This window comes from Siphateles boraxobius, unplaced genomic scaffold (genome assembly GCF_051911475.1).
Source record: "Siphateles boraxobius isolate OS27281-9 unplaced genomic scaffold, OSU_SipBor_1 20, whole genome shotgun sequence".
NCBI lineage: Eukaryota > Metazoa > Chordata > Actinopteri > Cypriniformes > Leuciscidae > Siphateles > Siphateles boraxobius.
The window spans coordinates 8,712,205-8,724,698 of NW_027508811.1; the positions used below are offsets into that span (position 1 = coordinate 8,712,205).

A 12,494-nucleotide genomic window follows, 5' to 3' on the forward strand; every position below is an offset into this window, starting at 1 on the left:
TCTGAGACGTACAACACTTTGTTTGAATCTGTTCTTTGGCTTGAATCTATGTTCATAACAATCTGCCATTAGATTGGATCTATGTTCAATCTATGTTAATTGGCAAAAACAGACAAGTAACTGCCTAAAACATAACTTTCTCAATATTAACTGGTATGTAAAACCAATATCACAATCAGCAATTGTGCTTTTGATGATACTGATGATTGATTGCATGAAAATGTTTTTAAAAACATTATTTTGAACCAGTTCTCGGTTCCCAGCCCAGATGCAGAGTCATATGCACACATAACACGTCTGCAATACTTTTAGCCAGTGTTTTCTAACTGAGAGCTATCTGCGTGATCCTTTTCTGTGTTCCTAACTCACTCTATATGGAATAATTTGCAGCTCATTGATTCTAACAACAGGACATAACCCATTCAGGGGGCTTTCTTTGAAGCCATAATGACGGCAGAGCCCACAAAAGCCATGCAACAAAATTATCTATTAGGATGCTGATTACCTATAATGTGTCTGGGATGAGGAGGTTTTCAGTTCGCATAAGAGGTAAATGGAGACGCTGAGACAATGAGAAGCATAATCTCACAGTGGTTTATGTTCAGCTTTGGGTGGCAAACAAACAAATACACACATACACTTGCATATAAGGTGTGTATGAGTATAACCAAAGGAATGAAACATCCTCAAACTCAAATTTAAACTACAAGAGATCTCAAAAAATGAGACTCTGGATCTCCGTACTCACATCAAAGGCCTGTGGGAGAGTGAAAGTAAAGACAGGCTCTTGTAATAACCTGTCAAGCATCAGTAGTTTCAAAGTGTGCGTTAAGAATCCCCTTCAACCAGGACAAGAGATTCCACAGGTAACTAAGACCTACTTCAATGGCTCTAGAAACATTCAAACTTTTTAACATTCTCGTACTTTTTAAATAAATAGCCACCTTGCTTAGGCATCCCAAAATCCTCAGAGTGTGAAAGCAGAATTTGTTAACATACCATATTTTAAACTAAGTTTTTAAGTTACACTAGTGCTGTGGCAAAACTTTGAGTTGACCTATAATAAAACAACACCATATGATTGTATTAAAATACTTTCAATTATGATGCTTACAGTATTTCCTGAAATATAAAGCAAAGACTTGCAGGCAGAGGCATCTTGTTGTTGGAAAATATGGTACATTGCAATTTGAATAATCATTTAAAGCTATATTCCGGGTTATGCTCAAACAGCATTTGTGGCATTAAATTAATAACCATCCAAATTAACTTCCATTTTTCCCTCCTTTTATTATAAGAAAACAATCAAACAAAAACAATAACCTGTGCTACATTGAGGTACTTAGTGTTTCCATAGTATAGCCACAAAACATAAACAATATGTGATAAGATGTTTTTTGTGGGAAAACAACAGCTTACTAACCCTCAGTTTAAAGCTATGCCCAAATTTTGTCTCCATGACGATGGCATAAAACCTAAATGACTCTAAAAAATTATTTAAACAGCTTTACAGCTTAAATGCTACACAGATTTTAACAGAAGAATTAATGTAAGCATTGTTTTAAAACGGTAAGCTTCTAATTTCTTCTAAATCATTCATACATCAACCCCATTGACTTTAAAAATTGTTTTATTCTAAATAAATAAATATCTTAAGATAAATATGGAACGACATGGTGGTGAATATTTTGTCTGAACTATCCCTTTAACACTAGCCCAGCAATATCCACCCTTATAATAATAATACTAAGAAAATATATTTTTATATGAGACCTGTTTCACACATCATGTGTCTGTGATGATTATTTATTTCAGCACCCATATTAACAGGTTACAGAATCCCCACAGTACGTGGAAGCAGGGCGGTGGAACGTCCCAAAAGCGGCACTGAAAGTTAATTTTGTGATCTCAGCAGAAAACATGTTTAAGATGCACTTATTTTTAAAATGCAACCTATTTATCAACAGGATCTTGTACAACATCGACTTTTATGAAGCAAAATGAAATAATAGAGCAAACAACTCATCCCGTTTGAAATTAGGTCTGTTGTGCGTGACTCAAAACCCACACACAGTGACAGTCACACACACACAAAAAAAGAATGTTCTATTCACTTTCTTCTCATACATGACTGAGTCCAGACAATTAAATCAGTTTATGGGCTACACTTTGGGATTAAAACTAATCAAGATTTTTTTTCTGATCATTTATAGTGAATGCACACTATCAAATGAGCAAATCTAGCTACATAATCACACAACAGTACACAAACAATGTCATCTCTTGCCATAGCAGAGTCTTCATTGTCATCTCTTTACCTAACTAAGGTATGGTGCTTATTTTCCAATTTTAGGCAATTTTATCCTTGTCCTGAATAGATTACATGGCCATGTGTTGTAATAAAACATTTCAAATGACATAGAAAGTCACAGCTTGTGCATTTAAAGGGTCACAGCACATATATTCCTGGATGTGTGCTCAGTGGTTGATAATTAACTGACCAACATTTGCATCCCTACTTTAAAACATATGTCCAATTACTTTTCTGAAGTTGAGCCAGCTACAACACGAAAGGACAAACTGCCCGAGTCAGTTGGTGGTTTCAGCTTTATCTACATATCAAACAGGAACTTTAAATAAACAATATTTTAAAGGAATTTTCACCTAAAAATCAATCAAGCTCCATTACTTATTTAATTTTCTTTTTTGTACTTTTGTTCTACTATTTAGGACTTAACCCTCTGGGGTCGACAAATACGCCAGTGCGTTTTGGTGGATTATTGCATGGAACTGCTGTCAAAAACTGCATTGGCTCCCTATTAAACATCGTATACATTTTTAAATGTTGCTGATTACTTACAAAGCACTAAATGTTTTAGCTCCCCTGTACTTGAGCAAGCTCTTAACGCATTATAGTCCTTCACGTCTATTGCGAGCCAGTTGATGATACCTAGAATATCAAAATTGACTGCTGGCGGTAGAACCTTTTCCTATTTAGCACCTAATCTTTGGAACAGTCTTCTTAACATTGTCCGGGAAGCAGACACACTCTGTCAGTTTAAATCTAGATTAAAAACACATCTCTTCAACCTGGCATACACATAGAACACTATACATTCCTATTATTCAAATCAGTTAGATGATCATTAGGCTGCATAAATTAGGTCTGCCGGAACCAGGAACACTTCCTATAACACCTGATGTACTCGCTACATCATAAAAAGAATGGCATCTACGCTAATTTTAGTCTTTCTGTTTATTCCGAGGTTAAGTGTAATCAGTCGGACCCGGGCCATATCCAGAGCAGATGGTGGACCTGCGCCTAGACACGACCACAATGCATGATGTAATCAGCCATATTCGGGCCGTATCCAGATTAGATGGTGGACCTGCGCCTGGACACGACCACAACGCATCCCTGAAGTGTCAGCAGAGATTGTGTCAACTTGACTCTCCCCTGTGAAGGCCTCATCGACACGACAGCCACTGGCACTGATCCTCAATAAACTCATCCCCATACACGCTTGATGACTCCGATCTTCAACCAGATAAACTTTATAATATAATGTTCCGATCCAATCTGACCTCTGACCTATAATACTGCCTGAATCATAATCATACACTGTTCGTTCGTTGACCAGAGGAGAACTGACCTCCTGACTGAGACTGGTTTCTCCCAAGGTTTTTTTCTCCATTCTGTCACCTGATGGAGTTTTGGTTCCATGCCACTGTCGCCTTTCTTCACCTTTGTCGCCATTGGCTTTTGGCTTGCTTAGTTGGGGACATTTAATTTTATTTTTAACAATATTATTACAACATTTCTTTCCTGTTATCTCTGTAAAGCTGCTTTGAAACCATATGTATTGTAAAAAGTGCTATGTAAACAAAGGTGACTTGACTTGACTGCTACATGAAAAAGAGCTTCACACTTTCAATGGAAGATCAGCATTTGGGTTTGGAGAGATAACTTTCATTTTAGGGTCATCTACCTCTTTAAGTGAGGATTGGGTTTATAAACACGTTCTTATCTTAAGACAAAAATATCTTGTATTTTTTACATAGAACACAGCAACTTCATACTAAATACCTTTTAATCTTTTTTAGTGTCCTTCTCTCACGGGTAGAGTTGCACTCTGGGCTAGTTCTTTATATTTCAGTCCTTGTAGTGAATAAGAGTCTAATCAACTCTTCAGCTAGATTATATGAATTGGATGTCCTGCAGTTATGCTTCTTCTCGACTAATTTATGAGACTCTCAATCTTCCTGCTACAATTTGAGGGCTCCATTACCCTTGATGACCGAAGGAAAGCAGGCAACCTTCCCCTTCAGAAGAAAGATGACTTTTGGTCTCCCTCACAACACAAGACAAGAGGAAGGATTGCAGGGTTTACTTATGTTCTACAATTCTTTGTTTGATTTATTTAGATATGAAGGGGAAGGAAGGTGTTTCTTGAACTATAAGCAGGCATGTTTGGCCCTCAGCAAAATGTATTCTCTATAACACATATAATATATGTGTAACATCTTTTTTGTGTGATGACCCTGACAGAGGATCTAAAAAAGGAGTAATTTGTTCATAATAAATATTTAAATGGTTTGTATTACTCTTTAAGTCTCGTGATTCTTGAATAATAACTAAATTTTCATAGTTTAGAATTGAAATTCTCTGTAAAACAAGTAATTTGACAAGTAGAAAGGTTTCCAAGACAGTTAATGTGACATTGAAATATGTTGAAATATGTTTATTTAAAATACATCCCTGGGACATAAAGAAGTGCTTGAAAAGCTGAAGAAACATCCATGAGTGAGATCTGGGAGTTAGTTCTGACTCCATCCTGAGGTTTCTCTCAGTCCGAGACAGAACTCAGAGCACGAGTGTCTCATATCTCCGCAATAGTGTATGTGCGTCAGGCAGCAGTGAGCTGTCAAAGATCAGCATATAAATAGTAATTGAGCGCTCCAGGCATCAAGAGTGGGACAGAGAGACACTGTGGCCTTTTTCTCCACAAGAGCACCCAGCCTCAAACGGCCTCTGCTGAATGACAAGTCTCCACAATTCCTCCATCTCTCTGTCTCACTCTTACAATGGGGCAAGAAGTGGCCCGTGGTCAACAGCATTGAGTGTCAGTCAACTTTGTGCTTCACCAGACATACATAAACCCAAATAAATAACCTACTTATTTTACCACCTTTCTAAATCAATTCCCACACTGTTTTAGTGAAGTGATACTCTATGCAAGACATACAAAGACATAAATGTACGGCCAATGCATTGCAAGTACATGGTCCCGTTTTACATACTCACTGTACTTTACATTCTGTGTTTTTGCATTGCTGTAGCGGTAAAAAATCTCAGTACTCAAAATTTACATTGTGAGTAGAAAACAAAATCTTTACTAATGCTATAAACTACACATGGAACCCTGTCGGTTGGCAGATGATTATATTAGTAAAGGTTGAACATTATGTCCAAACTATTAAATTCAATTGCTATATATATATATATATATGTGTGTGTGTGTGTGTGTGTGTGTGTGTGTGTGTGTGTGTGTGTGTGTGTGTGTGTGTGTGTGTGTGTGTGTGTGTGTGTGTGTGTGTGTGTGTTTTAGATATAATAAATTAACACTCAATTAAAAACAGAGTTCTAGGCAGCTATATCAACTTCTTAATGATACAATTGTTTCTACTCCAATTCATCGTTAAATCATACTTTTAAATTTGTTTTCATTACAGATTTATTCAAACATACAATAAATAAGACAAAACTAACATGTTAAGTAATATATAATTTGATATAATGACATATATATCTGAAATAATTAAACAGTTCAAATTAATATCTTCAAACAGTAGATGGCCATAAAAGATTATATTATGAATTGCTTTCAATTATTTATTTTTTATTTGCAAAATTGCTATTAAAATTTTCCTCATGTAAGCACAATACTTTTATCAAATTAATGCGATTAAGCTCATAATTGTTGTAAGCTGATTTAATGCGCATTAATCGTATTATTAATCAAACTTTTTTCCACTCTGACCAAAGTGTGCATGTGCACAAAAGCTCATCTCACCTTTATCTATATAATGCTTTTTACAATACAGATTGTTTCAAAGGCAGCTATACAGTGACAATTGGAAAATAATGCAACAAAGATTGTTTTGGCTGTACAGCAGCTCTGGAAAAAAGTCATAGTTTTTAAGTATTTTCAGCGTTGATTCATTTCTGATTTTTAGGGACCGTTTACATGAAACTAAGTAAACATTTTATGCGTTCTGGCCATTCATTTACAAGGCAACAGTGTTTTGGTAGCCTGAGAATGCAAACTTTGAAACGGGTTTCAAAGTGCATGTTTTTGAAAACAATACCATTATCAGCTCTGTGTAAATTTCAAAAACGTAAATCTGTGAAAAAGGTGCCGGCATGCATATGCATACTACGTGTTTAGTCTATAGGCATGCGCATTTGAATGTATTGTTCAGCCATGTAAACTTTCTTTACAAAGTGACATTGCCAACTACTTGTCTGACATGCATAATGCAGTGATTTTTTGTCTTTTTCGCGGATCCGTGTAAACGGGGATCATTTTGTACAGAGAAAAAAAAAAGTTTCTGTTATTAGTACATTGTTGTCGTGTACTAAACCAACTTCATGAATGAACTCTGTGACATTATTCCACTCTGAATTGTAAAACTCACTGTGCAGTCTCTGCTCTTTATCTTCATCCAGAGACGGTGTGAAGAACACAATGGCAGCGTAGAGAAATGTGTTTTGCATTTGACGGTGGATTAAAACAGTGGACAGTACCACACCTACTGAATGTGAGTTCATCCTATGTGTTAATACATTGGTCGTGTACAGAATGTGAAGAATGGCAGTAAAAAATAAACACTTTTCTTAGCGTATAAATGGGAGTGAAGAGTTTTGCTCATGTCATGTAAACATCTTACTGCGATTAAGTCCTTACTTTAAAAAAAAAAACATTATTGGTGCACATGTAAACGTAGTCATTAAATGATGAAATCGAACTTGCACTGTTAGAAGCATCTGTGTTCACATACTTACAATAGTATGTTTTGGGCCAAAGAAGTGAAAAAGTGTATTGATCAAAGTCCACAAAAAAATATTAGAGTTCAGAGGAGGCAGACATGTGCGGCACACGTACAAGCATTCAACAAGCTGAAACACACACACGCGCGCACGCACACGCACACACACACACACACACACACACACACACACACATACACACACACACACACACACACACACACACACACACACACACACACACACACACACACACACACACACACACACACACACACAACACACACACACACACACACACACACACACACACACACACACACACGAAGACAATAATAGGAAAGGACTTGCCCTGTCAGAGACCTTCGTAGTGATAGAATGCCATGTGCTCCTATGTGACAGTGTGATATTGGTTCAGGCTGAGTTTGATAAATGCATTGGTCATATGAGAAGCAGAAAACCAAGGCCTCGTTGAGCAGATGTCCTATATGAGAGAACCGTCGAGCCCGATGGCGCTCCCACAGTGAGCCCATCTCTGCGGCCTCAAACATGCCTCTCTGGAAATGAGATTGCAATCCATTCCTAGCTTTTAAAAGAACATTCACACTGTCCGTGACACCTCTTCAGGTTTTAGAGAAAGTTGCTAACAAAAATGAGTGACTCCACAATGACTTTGTGGAGTCACTTGCAAGAGGGAGAAAGAGAGAGAGAGAGAGATGTGCGTGCTTTGGCAAGAGCCCAAGGTGAACAAGAAGAAAGAAAGATGAACAGAAGAGGGTAACCTCTCTTCAGACAGGTGCGACCCCCCTCTCAAGACCACCTGCCTCTCCTAACAGGGTCAGCGTATTAATTCTGTCCCCGTATGGCCACAGCTACAGCTGCTGAAACACTGAGAAAGATTGCCTAACCTGTTCCAGCACAAGCGAGAACACCCATCGCTCTTTAGTTCAGTGTGCCACAGACCTTTCCACAAAAGTACCCTGGTACTACCATGGTACAGTGCAGAATTGAAGAAGAAATAAACAAATAAAATTAGAAACGTGACTAACTTAACTACATTTTTCAGTAGCGTGGCAGTAGCTCAGCTGTTTTCAAAATAGTGCATCTTTTCCAGAAATAAACTACTGTTTCCCAACATAGGTGGTGCAGTGTGACAAAAGGCTATATTGCTGTTTTTTGTCAGATTGTATTGCGCATGCAGCAAACTCTGCAATACTAAAATGCACACTCCTACAATGTCCTCTCTCATAAATAGCATTGGGAAATCCTATTCATTTACATGAACCAATTCAAGTCATGATTCTGTACAGAAAGCCCTGTGCGGCAATTTACAGCTATACTTTTTTTTTTGAGGGAAACATTTAGTTAAACGCTGCCGTGCATCACTATGTTTTTTGATCCAGTTAAAGACATTAAATGGAGTACTTTCTAGTTTTATTAGATGTGTTTAACGTAAAAACCGAAACTGTCTGTTCAAGGTATGTGCTGTCACTTTAGAGGTCTTTGTCATATCATATCATTTATTTTCATAATCAGCATGATATTTATTTTATCTGACAAAAACAGTTACATATTTAAAAAGATATGACCTCAATACATAGCCTCAATGTGGTTAGCTGCTTTTTGTTAATGGCTTGTAGAGTATCTACTTGATTATGATTAAGTTTGGAGAAGTAGCTTGGTACTTGTCATGGTACTTTAATATATGTTTACTATATTTATAAACCTTGGCATTTATGTGGTAGCACAAAGTATTTCAAAGAATACCATTGCATTTCCATGGCACATGTCTAAACACCCAGTGGGCAACATCAGATGTACCTGGTCTCAGAATGTGTGCTTAAAGATCTCTCCCTGTATTACACCAAAGGCATCCTCAAGCATTTTCTTACTAGGCAAATGTTTTTCCTTTTCATATACAGAAACTAAAGGGTGAAATGTGATAAATGATAAAAGGACAGCCTCTTCGTGCAGTTCACTGGGAGAACAGAAATGCTCCAGATGTGTTCTTGCCTGTAGGAACATGGGCTGGAGAGGGGGGTCATGCCGTCTGTATTTAGTGAGTTAGGCGATTATGCATGTGCATGGAACCAGAAACATTGGGAAAACTTGCATTGGGAAAACTCACTGACTCAAAATCAGGGTCAAAAAGTCTGAGAAGACTAATAAAAATAGACTTAATATATTTTTTTGTCCTTACAAATTATCAGTTATGCAAGAACTTTAATACTAAATGTACAGCAACAATCCAAGAGACATGAACCTGATGAGGTAAATCATGATCATCATGTGTGTTCTCCGATTCGAGAATGTAAAACATCTGATCTTTTGAACAAATGAATTCATATGGTCAGTGTCGCAAATTTGTCCCCACTTAGGGAAGCATGTCCCATCACTTTCCCTTCCCTTATGCACCCAGTGGCCTTGACACCAAAATGAACAGCATGAAATATTTTGAGGCCAGTGGAGTTGTTATCAATCATCCATATAAAGGTCAAATAATGTGCTGGAGGTACAGTGACACCACTTTTCTTTAAGGACGGCTAACACGAAAAAAGAGAGAGAGAGAGACCCTGATCCCATAGTCTGAAGCTTTAGGTAATACGTCTTACTGTATGTGTACAGATACTACTGTACTGTATCTGCACATTTTAGGATTAACTTTCAATAAAACGGTAGTTGAGAGACAAACCACTATGTTTATGCATAAGAAAATAAAACAGAAATACAATATCAGTAAAAATTGAATAAACAAAATAAAGTATTGACGCTTGACCCAACTGTGGAGACAGGAGTAATTGGGTTCACCCCATTCAAATTGAAAAATATGTTTACATATCTACCAATATAACACTCAAACAAATTAGCGCTGGGGTTTGTCATCTAAAGCTATTCATTGCCCTCCGGTTGGCAGGGAGCATATTGATGTGCATGCCATGTTGAACCTAGCAGTCTAAACCCACGTCTGGATAAACCCCCTCGAGCGGACATAATTAATGCACAAACATTGACTTTCAAACTGGCTGTGGCCCCAGGCCATGCTTTGAGGCTGAGGCTGATTCTGAATCCTCGCAATGGACAGGTAAGGGATGAAGATCATTTGGCTCACCTGTGTTGATCTGAGACCTTTACCTGTTAATTCACATTCACTGCCTCCACACCAGCGTTCCACCTTCCTAACCTGGCTATATCACTCAGTACAGCATCAGACCCCGAGCAGCGATAACATACAGGGCCCAGTTAAGCGTTCAATACTGGACATATTAATGAATCGCAAAAAAATTCAAAGATGCTCAAAGACACTAGTTCTAGAAGCACAACTAGTTTAGTCTAGTTTGGGGAAAGTTATCCCAAAAGGACAAGTTCAACCCTAAGCTTCCTTCTTAGCAACAGTAAAGGCCACAATTTGGACCAAATAGAGAAGTAATCTGTGCTTTGCCACACAAAGTCCCTTCTATCTTAATATAACATCGAGCCAGTGAAGGGAAAGAATGATTCCAAATGTAGGCCAGTCAATTGATTGATCTGTCTGTGACAGTGAACAGGAGTCAGTCTGGATTTTGAATGGGTACATCGATATACAAAGTGAAATCTAGTAACTGCATGTTTGAATTAATTTCAGTTTATTCAATTTATTTATTTTTGTAGAGAACTGCTCATTCTGAAGAAAGAAGGAAAAGTGGAAGAAATGAAGGATGGAATGAAGAAAGTACAAAAATGAATGAAAAAATTGAGAATAGAAGTGAAAAACAGTACAGAAAGAATAAAGAAAAACAGGAAGGAAAACTGGAAAGGAAGGAAGAAAAAAATGGAAAAAGGAAGGAAGACATGAAGTAATGTACTTGATGTACTTGAGCATGATCTATTCTTCCATAATCTCCTGTCAGTCAAGATATGCAACAGATCCTCAATAATAGCAACGCCTCTGTCATGAAGCACAGAAAATGCTGACAAGTGTCTTTTCATTTTAAGGCCTGAGGTTTATGGCTTAATCCATATTAATACAATCACCAGGGAGAGAGGCAAAAAAGTGGCCATTACATTTTTCATAATCTTCCATTTCTGTGAGCCACAGATAGCAAGCATAATTAATCCCTATGATAAACGACTCACTGACGAGGACGTCATCACTTTATTTTGGAGGACGTGCACCGGCTCTCTGTTGTTTCTGCATTTAAATCTCTGAGCTAGGCCCGTTCTGTTGAATGCAAATTTAAGTAGGAACGAATGGGATCTATATGCATAAGTGATGAAATCTTCATAGATCAGGTGTGAGAGTTTGGAAGCAAGTTAACGTGCATCTTGAGAATTGTGACAGTAAGGCAACAAAAATCATGATGGAGCAATATATGTAAATGCAATTAGTAAAGCTCATTAAAATCACATCTAATTCTTTTATCAAGAGTGATAAGGGTCAAAAACAGTCTTTTGAATGAGCAGGTTTTTGATGAGTAGGTTTCTCTCCCATATTCCTGAACACTCAAATTGGTCTTTATATATAAACTTTTATCTTCATGAGTTCAGAGGCATCATTGAAATTGATTTTCATGCAAGCATATCGTGGAGGGGATATTGACACTGTGAAAGCAATTGGCTGTAACCTTGGGCTATGTATATCTCTCATATGATCCGATGATTAATTATAACCCTCGCTGCCTGTTTACAGTTCAGTTCTCACATTATTTATTTCATTTAGCACTGTTATCAACGAGTAAGAAAAAAAGATAACACATTTCCAGATTTCATAATATTATTATTATGAAAAAATGTACGTTTAAGAAAATACACTGACAATGTAATAACACTGTTTTCTGTCAAACACTGCATTAGAGACAGATGGACAATTAATTTGTCAACAAAGTGACTAAGGTGACGCTTTTTCTTGAAGACTGTAATGTAGCACAAAACAATCAACACATCTAAAAAACTGAATTCAATTATCATTCTCTTTATGTTTAGCCTATTCTCTATCTTAAGGAATATATAATCCAATTAGCATTGTATTAGTTTTACTGTAGTTAAGACACATAAGGAGAAAAATAAATAATTTATTCAGAAGATGGTTTGTATGGACGTACACAGATTATGCCATTATCCAACTGTGACACTTTTATTCTCATATATTTATATTTATATTTTTTATTCTTATAATTTGTAGTATTATGTTTCTTGTTGTATTTGTATATGTCCACTGGAAGCCTCAGTACCAAAACAAATTCCTTGTGTGTGCAAGCACACTTGGCAATATAGCTCTTTCTGATTCCGATTCTTTCTCATTATGTGCATTTAAAAGCAACATTTATAGATACAGATAATGATATCAGATGCATTTCATATTAAAACAATATCACATAAACGAGGCAATACGTTATGGCCATATATCGAGGCTGTTATACAATAGTTCAACAGACAAATATGTAAAAAAGTAAGGCAGGCTCATTGG

The 12,494-nt window shown here is 37.0% G+C and overlaps 1 protein-coding gene across 2 annotated transcripts in view; it reads right to left on the bottom strand.

Annotated features, from left to right (window-relative positions):
• Window positions 1–12,494, bottom strand: part of macrod2 (mono-ADP ribosylhydrolase 2) — a 631,164-nt gene that overhangs the window by 118,841 nt on the left and 499,829 nt on the right. The window lies entirely within an intron of this gene.